Here is a 25,812-nt window from a genome sequence, read left to right on the forward strand (position 1 = left end):
ATGATAGCTACATATGCATGTATCGCATGCACTGCACTAGTAGCTATATTCTAAATTACCTAAAATATTAAATATCCTGACACCCTTTCATATAGAAAAGTCGCATTCACCCATTAACACTTATTACTTAATGCCTCATGATTAATGAGCGATGATATTAAGTTTAAAAGTATAAAGTAAAAGGGTTATAAAGAAAATAAATGTAAAGAATTATGTAAATTCTTAAAAATCAGGTTATATAATTATCTATTTGAGCAATTTTAAATAAAGTATGTGAATGAATTATTAAAGAGATAAATTAAATCAAAATAAAGCCCCTATGTATGAACTTAGGACTTTTTAATTAAACATATAAAAATCTTAATCAAAGTGAAATGGCACATGTCAAAATATCCTTAAGAAAAGATACGACTCTGCATGTTGAGAGGTGTCGTTGAGAAGGGAAGCGGTGGGCTCATAGGTGGAGAGAGCAACCACCGCTAATAAATGGTACATAAGGAGAGGCCGAAAGGGAGGGAGGGGGTCCGTGTTCTTTACCGGAGAGGCTATTTGCTGTGAGTGGGGAAAAACTGATTCGGGTGCTGTTGGAGGAGGAAGGAGAAATTTATACATACTGGTTATGATTCAGAACTATTGAGCCTTGCTTGTTTTGGAAGTTTCTGGGCACGGGGGAACGGTATGCATCGGTTGAGAAGCATACTGGATCGAGTATCTAGGTATATTCGATTTGGTTGGGTGGTTTTGGTCATTCGGTAACGAGAGCGTTGGAGCAGTTCTGAAGCATCCTCACCGCAACATCCATAGCAGACCAGGTAAGTACTTCATCAAATCCATTAATACGGTTTCACAGTTTTAGTAATCTTTACAGTTTCGGTAATGACTCTTTAACTTAGCACAGTCATTACATATGGTATCAGAGCTGGTTCAACTTTCGGACCTGTTAAGTTGTTAAAAGATTTAAATTTATCAAAATAAGGTGGTGGTAAAGCCATTTAAATCATGCATTCAATAATAAATCTGACTGAAACTCTGTTAGCACTGTTAGCACTCTGCAATACTTTCAGAGTCCCGACAGCTCTTTGGGAAGCCCATTAATCCTCATTTATATCTTCTTTCATTCCCTTGCATCTCTGCTTCTCTTGCTGGTGGAAAATGCTGTTTCTAGACCCCAAAATAGAAGTGTAAGTATTAAAAGTCAGACAGAACAACTACAGACAGTTGTGGGATAGTTGCAATCTGAAGATGTGTGTTCAACAACTATAGAAAAGGGTTAAACTTGCGCACATTAAGTGCAGTATTAGATCCAGTGTGCAGATCAGAGCAGAGGCGACCATATGGCTCCAAACGGCATTACCATTCCAGTACTCGCAGGAGGTTCTGTGGTGCTCGTTCTACTTATTTTACTTCCTGCACTCTTTTATAATCGTCAGAGTCCCTGCGTATGTTACAGTAACGAAGATACTCAAATTGTAAGAAATAGGTCAGATCGAAATGAGACTCAGGTTGCCGTACATGATCCAACAGGGCCATCTGACGAAGATATTAAATGGGTAAAATCACAGCTTGATAAAAACCATTTAGGGGAACCGCCCAACACACCACAAGAATGGCATCAGCTGCGTAAAGGCATCAATCCCCGGACCAGAGAGCAACAACTCGAAGACCTTCGCAAAGAGGAATATGTAAGAGAGCAACAGAAAATGCGTATGCAGAGCCGCAGGAAAAGGGAAACACACAGTTCTTAGGTACAGCAATCGATCTCTGGCGAGCTGTCTTGTGTTGAGAGTAGGTTTGCGGGCGCTGGAAAGAAAGGGCAGGGAAGGATTCTTCCTCTATACCAAAAATGGCTGCCATTGCGGTCGGCGGTAGGAACCGCAACAATGGACGGAACGCGGATGGTGATGGAAACCTTGTATTTGAAACAAGTCCCGGAGTAGAAGTAATCGCGAGTTTTGATCAGATGGGTATCCGTGACGACCTTCTTCGAGGTATATACCAATATGGCTTCGAGAAACCTTCAGCTATTCAGCAGAGAGCGGTCATGCCCATCATCAACGGCAGAGATGTTATTGCGCAGGCACAGTCTGGGACGGGAAAGACCTCCATGATTGCACTCGCTGTCTGCCAGATAATTGATACCTCCATCGGAGAATATTTAGGCCCTCTAATGGAGATGAAATCGGCTCATTCAATAGCACAGTCATTAATAACACAGGCATGATATTCGACACCTGCCTAGCTAAACGATTGCGTGTTAAATTAAGGCGTGAGTTTGGTAGTTATTTGACGCGTAAAGAATTACGTGCCCCGTGGGCTCTTATGAGTCATTATACGCCGATAATTCATTAATAATCAGGCTGAGCGGTTAGAGAGAATACTTTTAAAGGTATTGGATTTCAAATCTTTATGAATCGGAGCGAAATCACCACTACGCATAGCTGATGCGGTGAAATGTGGACTTCAGAAACATCTAAGGCCAGAACCTAAGTAATACGAATCCCAGCAGCTCTTCAGGACGACAAATAGTGGCGAGGACGTCGCAAGTTCAAAACGTCTGTTTTTCGTAGCCGCCGTCATAGACGACCTCCTTGAGCTTCATTTCGGGAAAATTATGGCTTGCCGTGGTTTGCTGAATGCCTTCTAAAGATTTTAAATTTTCTGCTGATATTGGCCGGCTTAGGAATGGTCGGCTATGGCATTTACATGATGGTTAAGTGGGAACAGGATTCTGTTAGCATTAATTCCGCGATTCCTGCTACTACGAATGAAGGCGAGTAGCAACCAGACGTGGATGCTGCCTCTGTTGTTATACTGTGTTAGTTGCCCTGTTAATCGTGGTTGAATTGGCGCTTGCGGGCTTTATATTCTTTGATCACAAGTGGGAGGAGGGTTTTGTTGTAATCTTAGCTTTGGTGGCTCGCATGCGGAGCACGGCTCTTCCTCAGTCTTGGCAACTTGTAAATGACTTCGTGTCTACTGTTAGATCTGTGTGCATGATGGGTGAGCAAGTGTCCAATATGCAAAGAAAACTGAACCATCTGCAGGATAGCATCCGGCAATCAAGTCAAAGAGTTTCTTAAGATGGCTCCAAAGACTATTTCTGTTTCTGCTTCGGTTACTGTTTCAGAACACATGCAGGTATTTCAGTTGGCAGGGGCGACTTCGGCTTTGATTATGTTATTGCTTGCTCCATTACAGAGCAACCGTGAGTGTACAGAAGAATCTATTAAACTGTTCTTGTCACCGAATGAAGATTTTCTGCCGAGTCATATTCATATATACTGTGCGCCCATTCTACTTGAGTTCTGTAAACTGCTAGTAAAGAGTGTACCTGGCCATGATTTATACACGGTATGCCGCAATGCCCTTGCCTCTTTGCTGGACACTATTGGTGTTGCTCATGGAAGTCAATATTTCAATGAAGCTAAGGCAGAGACAATTGTTCAAGATTTATCTCCTTTTGTCCTCGAGCTTGCTATCAAGCTTTCTTCAAATTTATGTTGCGTAACTAGGCCATCCCTTTCCAAGGATAAGCCCGTTCACATGATGCAACATGTTAAAGAGGTGCATGATAAAGAGGCGCATGATTTTACTGCTTTTGTAATACCTTTGTGCAAAGCCATGGAGGCAATTGATAGAACTGTAACATCTCACGTAATTGTAAGTAAAGGTCCACACATGGAAAACTGTTCTAGAACAGATTCCTTGATGGTAGCAGACATTGGATCCCATAAGTGGCTTTGCACAGTATTCAGGGAGCTTCTGCATAAGATTGATAGTTGCCTGGAGGCAGTGGCAAATATCGTTGTTGAACCAGGGCAATCCTCACCCTATTATACAGTGATTGTGTTCTAACATGATAGATCATTCCATCTGTTGTTATGCATTCGTTCTCAACCTTAATTGCTCCTTTGCAATAACAGGATACAATGTTTGTTAAACTAGCTACATATGCAAAACATTGTGTAATTCATCTGGACCTGGTCTCTGTTTGTGCTCGTGTAAACAGTGGTGAACATTCCTATTCATTCTGAAGGGCCTTCATGCCATTGCCAAGCTTTCCAAAGATGACATGGAAGATTTTCTATCGATGCTAAGTGCCCGCCGTTTAGCTTTAAATAATCTTAGTCAACAGTTACCATTGCATGATGATCATTTTTGGTTACTTGAATATAGTTCCCTTCTTGATTTCAAGTCTAAGAGGTATCTAGTATTGGCTATGCTGCCAGAACCTCAAGAAGATCATGATGAACGGCATGAAATTGTAGTCCATAGATCTCAGCTTCTTGTGGATTCATTTGAGCCACTTGCCTATGCAGAAGCCGATGCTTTACAGGGAGGAATTTCTGTGGAGGTTCGATTAGTAGCTGTGAGATATGCTAAAGAATGTATGTTGTCAAATCCATTTAGGCCTGAGTCAACTGCTATAAATGCTGCTCTTAGCGATCAATTGTTGGATTCTGATGAGGCTGTTCGGAAGGGAGTTATTGGAGCAATTTGTGATGTAGCAAATTATGCGCTAAAATGCATTCCCACTGAGACTATTAGACAAGTAGTGGATTTCCTTCATGACCAAACGGTCTCAGTGCGAAAGTACACATTGGAAAGACTTGTAGAAGTTTACAGAGTCTATTGTTCAAAATGTTTGGATGGCTCAGTTTGTAACTTTGAGCTCGATTGGATTCCTGGGAAAATTCTAGTGTGTTGTTATGACAAGGAATTCAGCCATGCACCCAACTTTTTCTTTGGATATTTGACAATTATTAATTGCAACAAAAGGCCAACCATTTAATTTGGTTGACTGCGGGCAGATCTCAAGTAGTGGATGTTGCTTTCTCCCAGTCACTTTTCCCTTCGGACCTTCCAGTTCCAGAAAGAGTAAAACATTGGATTGCAATGTTTTCTGAGTTTGAAAAACCAGAGATTAAGGCTTTTGAGGAAGTTTTGAATCAAAAGAAAAGGTTACAAGTACAAATGCAGAACCTTCTATCATGCAGGAAAAAAAAAAAATTAAAGGAAGAAGATACACCTGAGCTGAAAAATAAGATTCTTTGCTGCGCCAAAACTATGTCAAGGTCCTTCAACGATATTCCTAAAGCAGAGGAAAGCTTTATAAAACTATCCGAGATAAAGGACAACACTATTTGGAAAGCATTATCAAGTTTACTTGATTCCAACTTGTCTTTTGTTCAAGCACAATTAGCTTTTGATTGCTTGCTGAAGCAAGTTGGCGAAAGGCACCCTCAATATGAATTTATGAAGATACTTGCCATAAGGTGTTCTTATTTCCTTTTTGGAAAAGAGCATGTGAAAGAAATTCTTAAAGAGATTGCAGACAATAAACTAGCTGGGACAGTCAAAACTGTTCTATCAGGCGTGAACCTACTTGTGAAAGCAAGAACAAATTTGATTGGGAAACTATATCGAAGAATACAAATTTAGAAGATTGTAGATTAAAAAGAGAAAGGGACTCAAATACCAAGGATACTGTGAATTGTGATGCAGTCAGATATGCTGATCTTGAAGATACTGCAGATGCCATCAAGGACCGAGGGATGAACAATGTTCTTGAAGGGAGAATAAAACGGTTTCTTGAGGATGCTTCACACAAACATTGGCAGCATTGATCTAGAGTGGTTGAAGGATATTCCACCTGATGATGCAAACTGGCCGTTCCTGCCGATGATGATATGGACTCCTTGATGCTGTGAATTCCTTGATGATATGGACTTCCTGATGATGATAATATGGACAAGATTAACTCCTTGAAGAGTTGAACGAAAAGGAGTTGACGTATTCTCTAGAGATAAGTACTTTCTTGAATAGTTTTGATATTATGCTTTTAATTATTATTAGTCTCTTGTAATTGTAAATTTTGCTTGGATGGATTCGTTTTACTATTATTTATGCTCCAGTAACAAACAAGTGGTAATGATGTTTATATTCTTACAAACTTCTAGATATTCATTTTGTTTAGTCATCCTCCTTTATAATTACTAGGGGACTCACTCCTCAACCTGTCTTTTATATCTTGCATAGAAATCACGAGTTGTTGAATGGTTAGAATCTGCTCTTGCCTTTTATAATCAATGGTGCTCTGTAATGATATATTCTTCACTGTTGGATTGATGCAATTTAGGAACATCTTTAACAATTGTTTGAAGGCTAGTTCTGTTGTTACATGCCTACCTCATACATGAACAGAACCATCTCATAAACCTTAAACCTCACACATTCTACTGCTGGTGCATTTGATTACAGTTAATACAGTCTTTTGTTATTGGCCCCTGTAGTTATTGTTCGGGACATTTCAATCTCTAAGATATTTTGCTGAGATGTGATGATAATTCTACTCTACTACAACCTCGTAGATATCCCTCCTTGATAATTGAGTTTGTATAAAGTTCTTCTATGAGACCTTTCTTCAAGTTAGTATGAAAACTTCTGTAGGTGTTTTCTTAAATAGTTTTTACTTCAGAAAATATATATATTCAGTAGACAATTAAACCTCTAAAGAGTCACATATAATATCTTCCTTACTCAAAATTACCCCAGCTGTTATACATAATTTAGCCATATTATTATCACAATACCACAGTAAAAGATGTAGGATTCCCTCCTGTATATTCTCTTAATTTCTGGTAAATTTCTGAGTTGTGTGAAGGTGACAGTGATCCCCTTTTTGCACATCGGTTGTTATCTGTAAGCTGTAGTTCGTGTATCATGGCATTGCTTGAAACGAAAATGGAAACAAAGGCTGATAAAGATAATCTTTGTTACAAAACCATATTGGTTCCTATTGTGTTTTAAACTGTTTGAGTCCTTAAACAATTTCAAAGGCCAGTCATTTAACCCTGTTAAAGCTACTGGAATATGGATGGGGTTTGGAAAAAAAAAAAAAATATACCAGATATATCTAATGTTATGATAGATGAAGCAAAATCACCAATTTCATATTTCTTGATCTGCCTTTGTCAAAGGTGGCTTTGTTTGAAAGAAAGTAGAATCAGCTCCCCAAATTACAAAATTTGCGAAATATGGTGTTGTGTAACTTGTCCAGAGTTGACATATGCCTTCATAGGAGTGTGCCAAAACATGAAGTTTTCTATCTGGTTAGCAGGCCTACCACAAAAAAGTCTATCTTATCTGAAGTAAAGTCATGAGCAAGTACAATCATAGGTGCTGCTGACGATATTCTCGAACCAAATAACATTCTAATCTACTTGCACTGTGATCCAATTATTTATACCAAGTCCAGAGATGTAAATTATACAAAATTGAGAATAGGAATTGTGCTTAAATCGCAGGAGTCAGGTTATTATTTTTCTAGGGTTCTTGATATTGTAGAGCACAGTGGACTGGCATTAATTTTTTTTGTAGCAGGACATGATTATGTGCTTATCTGGTCAACTGACATTGACAAGTGTCTGATGCTCCTAGAGATATTGTCAGTAAAATAAAAAGTAGGCTTCTCAAGAACGTGCAAACCTTGTTGGCCTTCCAATGGTCATGTTTGCAACGATTGCCATATTTTGGAATGTTGATGGAAGCGCATGTTCTGCAAATTTTGATGGTTATTCTGTTTCACCGGACTGGTTAGTCCTTTTTCCTCTGTATCAGGTTCAGATTGTGACAGAGGTGTGGGTTCGAAGAATGTCATATCTATATCTATCGATATTCAAATATTTTTCAAGGACGTTAAAGCCATATCATGCCCTTTGTATTCTGCATTTTAATATTTTGCAACACAGTGGTCAGATATATAATAGAAGGTTAATATCAGGAATATTAGGATGCAAACAGGTTTTATTTCCATTTTTGATTTGTTGCATTCAGACAATCTAAAGTGACGTGTCTCAGCTTTCAATTGAACTCTGATGAACAGTTTTTCCACTATACTTCCAGTTAAATGATAACAGAACCAGATCAATGAATGTTTGGTATGATGCATTTTGTTACCAAGTAAGACAATAACCCAGTTAGTTGTTACTGGAACAAACACATTCAGATCAATGAATGTTTGGAACATAACGATATGTGCTCGTAAGATCAAATATCAAGTGTCAGTTAGCAATCTAAAGTCATGAGTTTTATGCACAAACAATACACGAAAGAATGATTATAGTGTAATATGAAAGCTAATGACATGAATAGATTATGGCAAGGTATGTTATACTTTAGATGACATGTATGAAATATACATAAGCTATGTGTTTTTGAAAATAGTAATGCACATGTTATAAATGCATGGTCAAGTGTTTATGATTGCAGATAAAATCCGTTACCAATGACCACGTGATGACAGAAACTTCAGAACAATTAAGGCTCAAAAAGATTCCATGATAGGGTATTAACCCTGATTCTACTGGGAGGGGTGGAGGTGTTGCCCACCGTTTATCCTCCGAACCCTGGAGTCATGGGAGGACTGTGCGAGTCACGCTCCCCTAGACGTGTGATGATGACTGCCAGATGCCTACTAGGGATCAGGTCGGTACAGCCAATGCTGTCACCCTTGGAGTTTATGAATGGTAAGGTCAGTATAACTGACGCCATGGCATACTCCAGTAGAGGACGGATAGGATGGGAGCAGAAGAGATTAGGAAGGATAGGATGATGTAGTGATAGCCTGGGGGGCCTGATGAAGTAAACCATGATCATTAAGTTATAGACCTAAAAGTATTCAAAACACCAATTTTATAGTGTTCTCTCATTAAGTAAAAATTTAACCTCAATACGCAAATCCGAACAAGAATGTACTAATCACTATTATAAGTATTGAACTCTAACTTCGGGACGAAGTTTTCTGAAGGAGGGGTGTATGTAGTGACCCATCATTAATATAGAGAGCACGAGAATATTAGCATGCATACGATGCACGCATATGATAGCTACATATGCATGTATCGCATGCACTGCACTAGTAGCTATATTCTAAATTACCTAAAATATTAAATATCCTGACACCCCTTCATATAGAAAAGTCGCATTCACCCATTAACACATATTACTTAATGCCTCATGATTAATGAGCGATGATATTAAGTTTAAAAGTATAAAGTAAAAGGGTTATAAAGAAAATAAATGTAAAGAATTATGTAAATTCTTAAAAATCAGGTTATATAATTATCTATTTGAGCAATTTTTAAATAAAGTATGTGAATGAATTATTAAAGAGATAAATTAAATCAAAATAAAGCCCCTATGTATGAACTTAGGACTTTTTAATTAAACATATAAAAATATTAATCAAAGTGAAATGGCACATGTCAAAATATCCTTAAGAAAAGATACGACTCTGCATGTTGAGAGGTGTCGTTGAGAAGGGAAGCGGTGGGCTCATAGGTGGAGAGAGCAACCACCGCTAATAAATGGTACATAAGGAGAGGCCGAAAGGGAGGGAGGGGGTCCGTGTTCTTTGCCTGAGAGGCTATTTGCTGTGAGTGGGGAAAAACTGATTCGGGTGCTGTTGGAGGAGGAAGGAGAAATTTATACATACTGGTTATGATTCGGAACTATTGAGCCTTGCTTGTTTTGGAAGTTTCTGGGCACGGGGGAACGGTATGCATCGGTTGAGAAGCATACTGGATCGAGTATCTAGGTATATTCGATTTGGCTGGGTGGTTTTGGTCATTCGGTAACGAGAGCGCTGGAGCAGTTCTGAAGCATCCTCACCGCAACATCCGTAGCAGACCAGGTAAGTACTTCATCAAATCCATTAATACGGTTTCACAGTTTCAGTAATCTTTACAGTTTCGGTAATGACTCTTTAACTTAGCACAGTCATTACACAACATAAAATATTTCAGAAAATAACCCCAAAAAGAAAAACAACAATTATTTTTACCCTACAATCTCTCTTCATTAATTTTTCTCAAAGAAATTATGGGCTTCCTTACCAAGAAAAATGGTCGTCTAAAAATACATAGAAATTACAGCTAATGGAACCTAGAAAAATTGAACTCCAGAAATTCATCTTGCACTTTTTTGGTTGTCTTTCACAAGTTCAGCCCTTCTAAGTTGCTTGGCCCCTTCACTAGTGTGGCCTCAACCATCTCAACCTCCCCACACTTGCAACACCACTCCACAAACTCAGCCTTTCCAAGCTTGTGGCACACCTTAGCCTCACCCTCAAGAAAATATCGACACTCCTCTTGTGTTATCCACTTGCAACTCGAAATCCCGGTTGCACACGTTTCTTATTTCTTTATCTATGAATCTCTCACTCACCAGATTTTCACTATGAATCATGCAAATTGTTTAGAGAATCTCACTCAGAATTTCTCTTGTGTTGTATCTTCATCCTCTCTCTTAGGTTGCTTTTATAATTCTCCATAGGCCAAATCCCTAATCTCCAAAGTGATTGAGGGCTAGGATTAAATCATAGCTTTATGTAGTCAACAATGGAGAATAGACCTAAGTCACTTAAATAATTAAATATTTATCCTTATAAAAAAACAATAACCCAAGAGGGAAACAAGCAAAAAATCGATGGCAAGGGTTTCCTAGAGTTTTTTCTGCATCGACACTACCCTCCAAACTAGTGATCTGGGCATCAATGGAGAACGCAAGAGGGGAGTGTACTGCCTCCGCAAAACATTTGAAGCTGTGCACACTGACTTTGCCAACCGACCAATCGTTTGGCACCGCCCTGAATCACAATATGATTTCCAAACAATAGATTGACTCCTACATGGGATAAGGATGATCTGCCCCTTCCTAAATCAAGGCATTTCACACAGAAAGGTACAGGGGCTAACAGAAATGGGCACTGAGATGCCAGATCTGAAATCCTGCAAATGACTTGGCTATGTCTCCTATCGACCCGCTGACTTAGAGTCAAAAGATAAAGGAGAACCCTCTTGGAAGATATGGGAAGCACAGGGCAGTATTTGGGAGATTCGGCGAGGTCATTTTCCATCTGATCTACCCCACCCATGCCACACGGTGCACCATTTCGTGGATGATAAGGAAAAATTCTAGTGTTCGACTCATATTAGGGAGTCAGATTGGCCATCCAACCAAAAACAGGACCTCTCTGATGCCATGAATCGCACAATCAAGGGAACGACAGCCTTTATTTTAGATCTGTTGTGGCAGATAACATATGAAGTGCATAAACCAAATGGATTCGGTCCCATACCTTTAGCCAACTCATACGCTCCTCTTGCACCGACCCTTTTCCAAAGATATCCATTAGATCTGGACAACCAGAAGGTCGTTTACCAAAATTTCGGGTCGGATCTAGAGAGAAAAATATGTTGGCGCATGGTACAAATCTGGGATCCAACCCCAAAAGGTAGTGAAGGGTATACAAGGGGTATACTACCAGGAATCTGGGGAGTACAAAATCATCCGATGCTTCTAACAACACATAGAGAAATAGATTCCCAGGTGGAACATGGACACAGGAAATGGACAGATCCAACATATGTTCCATCGCAAAGATCCCATAGCCCATATTTGGCGAAGAAAGAACTAGATAGAGGACTAATATGCTCAGATCCATCAGATCCGGATGCATTGGCAATAGATCGAGCCCCCTCTCAGACAGACCTACACTTTATTGAGGCGGACTTGATACAAATTTTCATTAAAACGCTGGAAAGCAGGCATATTTGATGGAGTATTTGGAAGGGGAGGAGGATCCAAGAATTAAGATATGAAATCTAGATTCACCTCGGTATACTAGCATGCAGGGAAAATTTGATCTACTCAGGACACAACCTTCAGGATAATCACACACTTCAGGATTATGGCATTGTCACAGACTCGACTATCATAATCAATCTGCGTCTATGGGGTGGATGCTATGGAACCAACTCAAAGAACACATGCTCTTTTAAAGATGTAGTCAAAGGAAAGGCAAAAGCACAAGCCAAACCAGCAACATTGCTCAAGCTACCAGGGCCCTACATCGTGGAACAAAAATACGAGACTCTTGTTCTCACAGTCATAATGCATGAGGTAAACAATTTGTATTCAAATCTCTATTCCAAGGAAGTCATATGCAGATTTAACGGCTTTTGGCCTAAATCTGATATTTTGCACCAATGGATATTTGTTGCATGGTCACCAAATTGTGAAATATACTTATGCCCTAAGGGGTTTTTTATAGTGAGATTCACCACAGTACAAGAAAAGGAATATATCCTCAATAAGGGACCATGGTTCTGGGGCAATGCAAGACTCTTCATGACCCCTTGGTTCCCAGAATTCGATGCCAACCTAATGGTGGTATCAAAAATGTCAGTTTGGGTCAGGCTGCATAACCTTCCATTGCACTTCTGGCATCATAATGTTTTAATAGCCATAGGGAACTCCCTGGGAAAGTTCCTAAAGATTGATGGGAATAGACTCACAGGGGGAATATTTACTTTTTCCAGGATATGCGTAGAAGTAGATCTTAGCTAGGGACTACTAGACAACATCACATTGAATTTCAATAATACACAGTGGAATCAAACTTTAGATTATGGGAATACAACCTTCCGATGCCGTGGATGTCTACAAATAGGCCACCTCCATAGCGCCTGCCCACAAGCTAAAATAGACCCCAAATGGAATAAGAAGCAACAGAAAAAGCCAAATGGATGGCAATATACAGACCCCTTGGAAGAAGAAGTAGAAAAAGCAGAAAAAACAGAAAATAAAGCAGAAATAGATGTTCAAAAGGTCTAGAACAACACACAAAAGGAGGAGAATGATCCCACCAATCCTTGCAACTTGTGGCCCAACAACCCTTTGCAGCAACAAGAGTCCCAACTAACAGGAATGGAAGTAAGTGGCAGCAAACGATCTCATGGATCAGAAGGATCTGATTTTGACAAAGAATATCCCATAAATACAAATGAAAATCAGTTGTCCATTGTAACATCCACTCCCAATACTGGAGGTTGGCGAAAAGTGGAAAAAAAGAAAGGGAGAAAAGAATAGGTTAGTTGTACTCTTTTTCTTTTTCTTTTTTAATGTGAAAATAGGAACATATCATATGCATATGCTTTTTAGCATCTACAACATGTAATTTTGTCTCATGAATAAAATTACGATTTTTCCAAGGGGAAAAAAACAATAGCCCAAAGTTTACATTAATCAAATAATTAATTGATGTACTTTCCTAAGTTAAAACTTAGGAAGGAGACCATATAAGTTGCTCCTATTGAACAACCACCTAAAGAGGAATTATTCTCATGCATGCAAGACACCAACCTATGCAGAAGACCTTCCAAAGCTACATGAATCAACACTCCTTCCTAGTAAGGAAGGGATTCTCCACCACCCCCGGGTTGTCCTTGTAAAAACAAAAACTTCCCCTTCACTAGGAGATTGGTGAGAGTATTTGCCACTTTCTCTTCTGTGGATATGTACTACAATCTCATAGCATCTCTCTGGACCCTATCTCTAATGAAGTGGTATATGAGCTTTGTATTCTTGGACTTGTCATGAAACATCAAATTTTCTAAAAGCTTGATATAGCTTCGTTTATCACAGTGGATCATTGTAGGCCCCATCTCAAGACCAAACAATAATGTGAGTATCGTTCGAAGCCATATGGCCTCATGACTCACCATAATCGCTGTCATGTATTTAATATTTGTTGAGATAAGTATGATTTAGTGTTGTTTTCTGCTAAATCGCAAGATCATTGTTGACCCCAAGCTAAAACAACATCCATAAGTACTCGTCATGTCCACTGCACTCCCAACCCAATTCAAATATATGTATCCCTACAACTACACTCCACAAAATCTGGCATACCTCAGTCTAAACTCCATTGTACCATGAAAATATTTGAGCACGTGTTTCATTGCCACCCAATGGACCCTCCTCAGTTCTACCATAAACTGTATGAGTGTGTTCAACACAAAACATGTATATGGTCTAGTATTGACTAGATCCATCAATGACCTGATTAAATACCTATACAAAGTGGTATCCACCAACTCACTCTTGGAAGAATCAATCCTCCTCAATTTAGTGATCATAAGTGTAGAAATAGGCTTACAAACCTCCATTACAAATCTCTTTAGGGTCTCAACTTCATACTTTCCCTACCCAAGGAAAATATCTCCTAGCTGTTGCCACACCTTCAATCCCAAAAGGTGGTGCATCAATCCAGTATCATTCATCTCAAACTCTAAATGAAGGTTCTCCTTATACATCCCTATAAGCCTTTCCAATCCTATCAAAAAGATATCATCAACATAAAGTACCAATATGATTGGTTCATTATCAACAAGTACATATTACAAGTTGGAGTCCACCTCACTCTTCATGAAGCCCAACTCAAATAGGTACCCTTCAATCCTAGAGTACCATGTGCGAGGTGCCTACTTAAGTATATATAAGACTTTCTTCTATCTGCATGCTTGGGACTCCATCCCATTCACCTCAAATCTTGAGATTTCTCAATATACACCTCTTCCTCAATTACCCCATTGAAAATGGTATTCTTAACATACATCTAATGTACCCTCCACCCTATCTCTGAAGCAATAGATACGATTACCTTGATAAATGCATATATGGAAATAGGTGCAAAATTTTGTTCATAATCTAGTCCCTCCTTCTAAGAGAACCCTCTCACCACGAACCTTGCCTTCTACTTATTAACACTACCATCGTCTGCATCTTTGATCTTCTAGATCCATCGAGAAGTTACCACTCACTTTCCCTCAGGCCTTGGTATTATTTCCAAAACATCATTCCGCATGATGGAACTATACTTTTCCATTGTGGGATCCCTCCAAACCTACTAGTATGTTTCCTCCTAAGGTAGAAGGCTCGGACTCATTGATGTTTCTCATTAAGGCCATACAACTGGAAGATATGGTAGGTCGTATACTTTCCCTAAAGGTCCTACTAGGAGCCTCCACATTCTCCTTAGAAACCCTTAAGGTCTGCTCGGCCCATCTTATCCTCCTCCTAATAGAGCTCAAAGGAACATCTTTCTACTCCTCCTAATGAGAAGGTTGTGTCCCTATTTCTAGTGTTGTTGGTCCATGCTCAACCTTTAGAGCCTCTCCCTCCTAATCCTCTGCCACTGCTAGATCTAAACCATGTGACTGATGGATCTTAGTTGACATCTATTTTCCTTTTCCTTAGAATGTAGACCATGTAGGACTCTAAGGTTTCAATGTATGCAACAAAAATTACCTTCTCTACTAATAAATCTAGTTTAGTCCTCTTCTTTGAAGGAATATAGAAATAAACTATACTACTGAAGATATGAAGATGGACCATATCCAGTGTCACTCCTGTAAAAGCCTCCTTAGGCGTCTTGTCCTCCACTACCTTGTGATGATTCCTATTCTACAAATATACAGTCATGTTACATGCCTCTACCCATAAGAAAAAAGGAAAATCATGATCATGGATCATGGCCTTGGTCGCTTCAACTATAGTCATTTTCTTCTTTTGTGCTACTCCATTCCATTGTGGTTATATGGAACTTTCAGTTATTGCTTGATTCTTGTCTCATTGTTGAATCTCTTAAACTCATGGAGGGTCTTTTTCCTGGTCTGATTCTCCATAAGATCTATGAAATCTTGGAATCGACCAAAGGCCTCATCCTTGGACTTCAGGAAGTAAATCCATGTCCTCCTATAATAGTCATCCATAAATGTAACAAAATAACTAAACCCAAATACAAAATCCACTAACATAGGACCACAAACAACAAAATGAACCAAATATAAAACTCTATTGGACCTCTTCTCACTGGTAGGAAATGTTACCTTAGCATGCTTTCCAGGCATACATCCTTTGCACACACCATCCTTCTCTACAATGAACTCTAAAATACCAATGGCCATCCCCTGTAGTAATAGTACAACCCTATAATGTAGACATCCCATTCTCATGTGCCATAACTCGCTTAGGTTTTCACTACTATGCATAAGGGCTTTCTCTAGTTGCCCTATCAACAAACATAATTTACTCTCTTTACTACTGATAGCTCGCGTCACACTAGGATCAGCTCCTTTTAGCCTGATAAGTACTTGTATTCCTGTGAAACTAACCTCAATTCCTTTTCCGCCATTGCTAAAATTAAGAGTAAGTTCTTATCTAACTTAGGTACATATAAAACTTCCTTCGCCTCCAAAGGATTCCCTAAGTCTAGTTGCAATTGTATGCTTCCAATGCCCTCCACTGCATACCTGGTATTATCACTGAGCTCCACATGAAGATTAATATTCTCTTTGTCCATACTGGTGAAGAGGTCACAAGATGGACTATCATATAATGAGAAGCTCCACTATCCACAAACCATACACCACGTGTCATGGTGCCTGAAAGATAAGACAATAATGCATACTCCTTCTCAAAGTTATCTGTTATCTCATCCATCTATGTTGATGCAGTCATTTATTTCTTACCCTTGCCTTTCTTCTTGTTTAGGCATTGTCCTGCATAATGACCATACTTATGAAATGCAAAGCACTTAAAATTTTTCCATGTCCTTCTTTTTCTCTCTTTGTGAAGATGCTCCTCCACCGTATTTCTGCTTGGATTTACCTTTTCCCTTATTTTCTTACCTAGCAAGAGCAAAATTTTCCTCATCTCCACCTCTATGTTGTCCATTAGATATTCAATTCTCCCAAATATCCTTTTGGGTGAAGTCATCCCATAAGTTGGCCCAATCAAGAAGCTTGTCTTTGCCAAGGATACTTGTTACAAAGGTAGTCCATTTCTTGTTTTAATCACTCATGGATATCTTAACAAGTTCTATCTCATCCATGACTTCCCCAATAATTGATATTTCATCATGAACCTCTTGAATTGTTCTTAAGTATGAGGCTACAATTTTAGATTTGTTCATTTTAATATTCCTTAGCTTTTCTCTTAGCACCATATTTTTGTTTTGGTTATCACTTTGGCACAACTTTATTAAGGTTGTACACATTTGATGGACCATATGCTTCACTGTGATATGAGGGATGATGTGATCGCTCATAGTGTTTGATATGATCCCTCTAGCCTTCACATATTTCAGATTGTGTTCAACTGCTTGTGTAGGATTTGAAGGAACTTGCATTTCTTTATCATCAAATTCCCACATGCTATTTTCCATCAAAACTAGTTTGATCCTCTCCTTCCATAGACTAAATTTTGCAACCCCTTCCAACATGTCTTCAAGTATTAGACTCGATAATGACATCTTTACCATATCAATTTCAGCCACAAAACCTTTGATAAAAAATTATGTTGTAAAAAAGTGTTGTTTGAAACCCTCAACCACTAACCTTTCCTTCACAGAGCTTTCTTTGGCTTTGATACCATGTTTTTTTCAAGTTCCAATTTTAGATTTAATGTCTCATGTAGGTATTTTACCCTCATAAATTATTTTTCCCAAAAAATGAAATTTCCCATAGTAAAGTAAATATGAAAACTACAAACATAAATTTTTTTGGCACTTTAACTTAGCAAATAACAGTGGAAAATATTTCAAAAAATAAATTAGATAAGAACAATAATTATTTTAACCCTCCAATATATTTTCATTAAATTTATCAGAGAAATTACGAGCTCCCTTACCAGGGAAAGTGACCCTCTAAAATACTAAAAAAATACAGTTAATGGAACCTAGCAAAATCGAGCCCTAGAAATTCATCCTGCACTTTGTTGGTTTTCTTTCAAAATCTTGGCCCTCTTGAAGCTGCTTGACCCCTTCACTAGTGGGGTTTCAACCCTCTCAGCATCCCCACACTTGTGGACCACTCCATAAACTTGATGTATTCAAGATTGTGACACACCTCAGCCTCATAGCCAAGCGAATCTCGACCCTCCTACCAACAAAATTGTGCTCATTCAAAATTCCAGTTGAACACTTTTTTATTTTCTTCAACTTGTAAATCTCCCACTCACTGACTCTGCACTATGACTCATGCAAATTCTTATATATCTATAAATTTTGTCGTGTTGTGTCTTCATCATCTCCCTTAGGTTACATTTATAATTCTCCATAGGCCAAACCCTAATCTCCAAAGTGATTCAGGGCTAGGATTAAATCCTAGCTTTTAGATTAGAACAATCACTTAAATAATTAATTATTTATCCTTAGAAAAAAAATCATTCCAAAGTCTACATTATCAAATAACTAATCAATGTACTTTTCCTAAGCTAAAAATGAGGAAGGAGACCATATTAGTTGTTCCTCTCGAACAACCACCTAAAGAGGACTTCATTTCTTACACATAGGACACTAGCCTATGTAGAAGACATTTCAAACCTACAAGAATAAAAATCCTCTTCACCTCTTAGATTAACAAATGCACTTATTTGTTTCAACATGCTCTCTTGGATGTTCCATGCATCAATATCCTTACTTGGATATAGTGTTATAAATTCTAGGTCATGCTATGAAAGTGGTAAACTCTAAATGAAATCTAATAACACTTCATAATATGATAGTTTTATCATTTTCCTTGCCATAACATGTGAGATATGGTTGTCCTTTAGAAGTGTCACCATTTATCTAATAAATTTGTATTATCAGTGAACCATTTAAGGTAGTATCTTTCACATCCCAATCATAATTACCACTTTTCGCTTTCCCCCATTGCTCCATCTCATCCATTAAAAGACATTCATTTTCATGTTTGACTTATCAAATGTCACCAGAAAGGTCTAAATGAAGAAAAATTCTAAGCCATTAAAGCTAAAATGGCTAAGATGTGGAGAGCAAATTATAATTAAAGCCAATAAAATGTAAACATTCAACAAATGCCACCACACTATGCAATTATTACTCATAGTTCGATGCTTGTCTATGAATATCTAAAGGAAGAGGGACTTGTTCAATGAAATTAATTCTCAAAGAAAAAGGCAAGAGGGGTAGTAAGAAATAATGTTGATGCAATGTAACTCAATGCTAAGCTACATCTTTAAAGAATTGTATGTATAAACTCCTAGCTCTTGAAATTTAGATGATCGAAACATAATACCTATTGTTACACATCAATTTGTTGCACTTATCCAAATGATACCAAATCTAGGTCTTTTCTGATATGATGAACTATAGTCATAAATCCCCTTTAAATATGGAAGAAGTAGCTATCATCAAGTACAAGAATCTTGGATTAAATACTTAAAAATCCCTAATTTTGGAGATCATCGTGGGTCCTTAGTTCACAACTTGCGATGGTCGCACCTTGAATAACTAATGACTCACGATGTCATCACGATTTGCCTTTGTTACAGTGGCGGTGATCTTCTTACAAGAGTAAAAATAAAAAGTAAATGAAGCTTCCTTTTCTAGAAGCCTCGTGATTGGTATCTTATCCAAATTGGTTGAGATTGAGCTCAGGCACCCCATATCTTGGGCCACCTTCGTCCTATAGTGGATCCATCCCACTCATTGTGGATTTCTCTCGTCCCTTCATGGATATCTCAACTTCTACTCCTTCCTATAAGTACAATGCCTTCAAAGAGAGTTGGGTTTCCATTTCATACCTATGAAATTACCTACATGTTGCTAAAATTTCCATTGGAGTTCTTTTCTTGTGTTAATCTCGTTAAAAAACAAAAAAAGGTGTTATGAGCATAGTTTTTTTCTTGTGTCAATCTCATAAAAAAATGAAAAAAGGTGTAATGAGCATAGTTCCTTTCCTATGTAAAGCTTGTTAAAAAATGAAACATATCATATGAGCATAGTTCCTTTCCTGTGTGAAGCTCTTAAATGAATCAGGTCATCATGAGCACAGTTATTTTCCCGCGTCAATCTCATTAAAAATTGAAACATCCCCCTCTAATTGATTTGAGTCTTTGACTAGATCTCGTAAATATTGAGTCCAACATTTCACTTGATCATATAAATGAACCTTCATTTCATCCACCTATTAGTAACCAATAGTCTACTTGAGCGGATGAAATGAAGTTTGGGGGCCATATGCCTCTGGTCATTATGCTAGAATTAAGCCACTAGCCTCTGCCATTTTGCTGGGGGAATGGAACCTATCTCAAGCATAGTTTTTCTCTATTTCAAACTTGTGTAAAATTGAAACCTATCTCAAGCACATTTTTTTCTCTATTTCAAGCTTATGTAAAAATTAAACCTATCTCAAGCATAGTTTTTTCTCTGTTTCAAGCTTGTGTAAAAATGAAACTTATCTCGAGCTTAGTCTTTGTTCCTTCTCGTGCTTGTAAATACATGATAATAAGTTATTGAGTATATTTTTATCACTTTTTCAGGCTCTTTAAAGCTAAATTTACGAAAAAGGAACCCCCTGGTGACCTCTTTAAGCTCTTTTTAGACTCTTGAAATATGAACAGATTGCCAAGTAAAGTTGTTTCTTTCGTGCTCATAAAAGTGTATGAAGAAACATATACCTAATATAAGTTTACCCCTTTTATGGACTACGTAGACTATTTACGAAAAAGGTATAGTTTAGTCGATCATGGTTAAATGAGCTCTCCCTTGTATTATTTTACACTTTTTTGGCCTCGAGATACTAAAATTATGAAAAAGGACTCTAATGGAAATTTGAGCAACATGTAGGTAAGTTCAGAGGTCTTAAATGGTGACCCAACTCCCTCTGAAGGAATTTTACTTATAGGAAGGAGTGGAGTCGAGAGATTCATGAAGGGAGGAGAGAGATGCACAATGAGTGGGATGGATCCACTATAGGAGGAAGGAGGCCTAGGATATGGGCAACTCAAGCTTAATCTCAACCAATTTGGATTAGATACCAACCACAAGGCTTTTAGAAACGGAAGCCTCGTTTACTTTTTATTTTTACTCACGTAAGAAGATCATCATGATTGTAACAAAGACAAACCATGATGACATTATAGGTCATCAGTTATTCAAGGTGAAACCATCGCAGGTTGTGAACTGAGGACCCGCGATGATATCCAAAAATAGGGTTTTTAAAGTATTTAACCCAGGGTTCTTGTACTTTATGATAGGTACTTATTCCATATTTCAAGGGGATTTATGACCATATTTCATTGGATCACAAAAGACCCAGATTTGCCATCGTTTGCATAAGTGCAAAAAATTGATGTGTAACACCTATGCATAATCACATGACTTTAAGGGTCATCGCATGAACCTTTCCCCTTCCTATAATGGTGTGTTTATTGCCTATGAGTACCACAAACACCTTCCTTGGAGTTGGTTGTTACCTACAAGGAACATACAAACATTTGGATGTTGTTAGTGGATAAACATGGATAAACAAAGTATTGAAATTAATGGAAACAATTCATGAACAAGTATAATCTAAAACTACACTAAATAATACATAAACAAGCTTAGTGAAGCAAAATATCTCAACAAAGTTGTAGGAAAAGGATACTCTTTATTGATTGCTAGTGGTGGAAAAGTTACAATAGAAGTATCAAAGACACTTGAAGAGAGTTGTTTGAGCAATGGTGCTCAAAAAACTCTCAACAAGGATTTCACTTTCTCAATCTCTTTGCAAGCCCTTTCTCTCTCAAAGAAGCATAGAGGACACTCTAAATGGTGGAATTATATTCTCAATGATATGCTTGATTGCTAGGGAGAAATTTTGGCAGCATAACAATGCACTACTTCTTTTTTTTGGCTCTCCATGAAATTGTATTTATAGAGTTTTTGGACACTCCTTCCCTCCTTTGGATCATCCATGTGGTTGTTTTCCTTATAATGAGATGAGAGCTACAATCTCCTTGCCTTTAATGATTCTTGGGGCTCAAGGCTCGAATTTGTCAACCCATCATGTCAAGAGTTGGAGTGTTCTTCAAGCAATTTTGCGGCCCGAGGTGCTGACTGAACTTTTTCGCGACTGCATGGCTATTGAAGAAACAACAATGCGGTTGTTAATTTTTGGTAATGGTGCACCCACGCGGTTCATTTTTTTAACTTGAAACTTAGGAAAGATTTTAATTTTTGGTCTTCATGGTGCTTTTAGCTTAAAATATAACCTCTATATGTGTTGATCACTGACTTTGAGTGTCTTCTAGTGCGTACAGATGAGCGTATGATTTCCACATGATACATCACATTTTTTGTTGATCTAACTGAGAATCTTGCAAACTTATTGTGATATAGAGAAACTTACTATAGAGATGATTAGGGAAAATCCTTGATTGAGAACTAAAGAGAACCATGCTCTGAAGAAATATTGATGCAAAAGTGTCTATACGAGGTAGGAATATCCCATGCTTGTTATGATGACTATGACTAAGTATTACAATCATACATGAAATGGTCATGTTAAGTTAGTGTTGATGTGTCTGACATGTTGATGGTTGATGAAGATAATTGCTTATGCCCTCAGGGGCGTCTTTGAAAAATAGACTGAATTTAGTGTCCCCATGCATGAAAGGTAAGGCCCTACTAAATGAGGTTTTATGGGATGCATGGGTCTTCGAATCTAGGTACCTACCATCTATTGAAAGGTAAGCACTGTTTAATGAGGTGCTAAGGGATACTCAGGTCTTTGACTGAATGAGAGAACTGCAACGATCACAAAGTACGATACTACCTTCACATGAAAAGATATGCTAGTGTCGAATGTCATGGAGATCGATGAAATCAATAGGCAATAATGATTCCCACTGTGCCACCTGAGGTTTTCCCTTAAAGGGGGGAGCAACCCAGGTACTGATTCAATCTTGGAATATGAGCGTTGAAGTCGTTAGGAAAGAAGCGTTAACAGCTTGAAAAGTTGATTCAGGGAATCTTGGTGAAGGAATAGAGATGGCTGTAATATAATGGGTTATAAAGACATGATAACAAGAGTTGACAACATGAGTGGATACGGAAAACTGCCCAAGGTTGGAGTTGTAATGCGAGTGGCGGCAGTTAAAACATTTTTTCTAGGGGAAATTCCCCTGGAGCCGGTATGATGTCCAGGGGGGGTATGAGTATGTTTTGACTGTCATGGTAGATAATGAATGAATGATGAGTCATGGTGTGGGAGACAAAAGTAAGCTCCAACCAAGGGCGACTAAGGACTGCCGTTGGGTAACTGACACAAAAATATGGATGAGAATCCTTTTCCTTAAAAAATCTTTGTACACTTTCCAAAAAAATGTAAAAGTGGTTTGGGATGTACAAACACAGAGACAGGTGCCCTAAGAAAATGGTGACTTGCGTAATGATACAGGTTTTTTTTTTTCGAGGGTGGGGGCCCCATTGGTTGGTCTCGTTATGAGGTTGGTGAGGTAGATGAAGTGACGCAGATGGGATGTTGTCATATGGGGGGGTGATAGGCCTGATGTAGAATGTGGGTGTGCATTTGATTCAATCCAACAGTGAATAAATATGGTGGCCTGGGAGTGGGGTTGGTAAGAAATGAGTAAAGAAGAGGAGAATGAGGCTAATCTTCAAGACACACATATGAGATGGCTCCCAAGCCTTGGGGGGTGGTCATGGATCCCAATAGTGTAAGGCGAACTATAAAATGAGGTAATCCATGTAGGGGAAGTGTTATCGACTGACGTGGATGTATACCATGTGCAAGTGGAAGGTGGTGGTAAGCGTGCTCGAGCTGATGGGTCATATGGTTTATTTCAGAGAAATGATGTAAGGATATGCAAATAATTAAAGGAAGCCTATCATCTTGTGAGAAGAATGATACCTTAACTGTCGATTGTCATCGGGGGAATGATTTTCTGGAGAAACTGCGGGGAACCTGCAACTTTGAAAAATAATATCCCAAGTGAAAACATCTTGATGAAACCATGTGTAAAATGAAATGAGCTAAATAAGATGAACCAAAAAATACGAAAAGGCACACTTCATGGGTACTCTAAAAACTGGACGGTCCTGAAAAATAGTACATTGTTGAAATGAAATGGGGGGTACCATGACGTAGTGGGGATGTCCCAATCCCAATGTCGATGTTGGTTTTGTGAACGGAAGTTGTGAGCTCCTGGATAGGTCTCTAGAAGAATGGCTGAGAGGACTATATATAAGGGTGTGGAATCCATATTACCACCTCATTTATACTTGCTGATGTATAGCCCAGAGCAGAGTCCGAGCGTTGTTTCATTTGTAGCGGTCAACCAAAGCACTTGGGTAGTGCGCGGTGATAGATATGTTAGAGGCCTCTACCCCACCTTTGTTCATTCAGTAGTTTAGGCTAGATAGATCGTACAGGGTGGCCTGTACAAACCTTTTTAGGAGAAAAAGTACAAACCCGCGTGAGCGAGTAAGGGATAAATAGTCGTACGATGCATACAACTGTAAGGAAAAAGGCCTCACTCGTGTGACCAGGTGAGGCAGGAAGACCTCATGCAGAAGTGCAGGTGGTACAGGGGGCGTTGGGCCCCAACCTTAGATGTATTTATTGTATGTACTAGGGGAAGCACCCATTATGAGGATGCTCCCCTTTTTTATGTCTCATTTTTTCTAGCTATATACGACTCTCATGATGTGTTAATATGTTATGCTTTTCACGCATGTGATGTATTTTGCATTTATTTGATGGATATGCTCATTATTCTTTATGTGTCTCAATGATGATGTATATGTGATGTGTTCTAATCTAGTATTTGATTAGCTATGCAGTCGACTATATGATTTTTATTTCTTGGTATATGTGAAAATATGATATGATCAAATCTACGAGATAACCTTTGTTTATGCAGGTATTTCTGAAAAAGGCAAGGGTCACATACCCTGAAGGTTTTGTTCAATTGTGATACAACAAGTTGGGAGTCAAGGAACACATGCAGGTGACTGATACCTAGGTGGGAGGAATCGACCAAGAGGCCTATGATGACATCGTATTCAGCTTGATTATTGGTGGCTGACCCGATGCAAATCCCATTCTGGTGGAAGGGTGTCAGGTCAGGAGAGTATATGGCCCAGGCTGTTATAGCGAGGTTTTGCAACCATCGAGAAGCACCATCAATGAACCCATGATGATAGGTTTGTGAATGATCCATCTACGACACATGATGAGAGTATGGTTTTAGAGTACATTCATGATGAGGTGATCATCATAAAAAATAAGTCAAGGTGCATGCATTTACATCCTAGGGCTGAATTAAGTGTTATGGATAAATTTTTTTGAGGTAGAGCCCATTGACGAGGTCTTTGAGGCAAGTCCCATCAGGCTCTGCTAACATGTATGCTCCTTTGAGGAGGCAATGTTTAACTATATATGGGAATTTCCATAAAGTTTCAAACTTCCTTGGTCCTAAAGCTTCTTTTGCAACATCATAACGAAGTACTAGATCCCCTTTTGTGAATGAACAAGGGGTGATGTTGTGATCGAAGGAATATTTTGTCCTCTTTTTATGGAATACGTTATGTTGGAGAGATTCTTGCTGACTTTCGTCAATGTGTTCCAACTGTACTAGCTTAAGTGTTATGGATAATTTTTTTTGAGGTAGAGCACGTTGACGGGGTCTTTGAGGCAAGTCCCATCAGGCTCTGCTAACATGTATGCTCCTTTGAGGAGGCAATGTTTAACTATATATGGGAATTTCCATAAAGTTTCAAACTTCCTTGGTCCTAAAGCTTCTTTGGCAACATCATAGCGAAGGACTAGATCCCCTTTTATGAATGAACAAGGGGTGACGTTGTGATCGAAGGAATATTTTGTCCTCTTTTTATGGAATACATTATGTTGGAGAGATTCTTGCTGACTTTTGTCAACGTGTTCCAATTGTACTAGCCTCTGCTCTAAAGGTGAGGTGTCTGAGAGGAGTTTGATGGCTGAGTGTAAGGTAGGGATCTCGCACTCAATGGGGAGTACAACCTCGACCCAGTATAATAATTGGAAAGATATGAACCCTGTGGATGCCTTGATTGTAGTGTGGTATGCCCATAGGGATGAAAAAATGATATTATGCCAATTGGTTATGTGTTTGTTC

General features: G+C 38.6%; 2 pseudogenes; both read left to right on the forward strand.

Moving 5' to 3' along the window:
* Positions 1-1,843: 1,843 nt before the first annotated feature.
* Positions 1,844-2,221, forward strand: LOC149225958 (eukaryotic initiation factor 4A-III homolog A pseudogene; annotated as a pseudogene).
* A 788-nt stretch (positions 2,222-3,009) lies between these two features.
* LOC149225959 (uncharacterized) lies at positions 3,010-5,627 on the forward strand (annotated as a pseudogene).
* Positions 5,628-25,812: the final 20,185 nt, after the last annotated feature.

The sequence above is a fragment of the Pinus tabuliformis genome, chromosome J (assembly GCF_031772625.1).
Source record: "Pinus tabuliformis cultivar Carrire ecotype Pingquan chromosome J, CPIR1, whole genome shotgun sequence".
Classification (NCBI taxonomy): Eukaryota; Viridiplantae; Streptophyta; class Pinopsida; order Pinales; family Pinaceae; genus Pinus; species Pinus tabuliformis.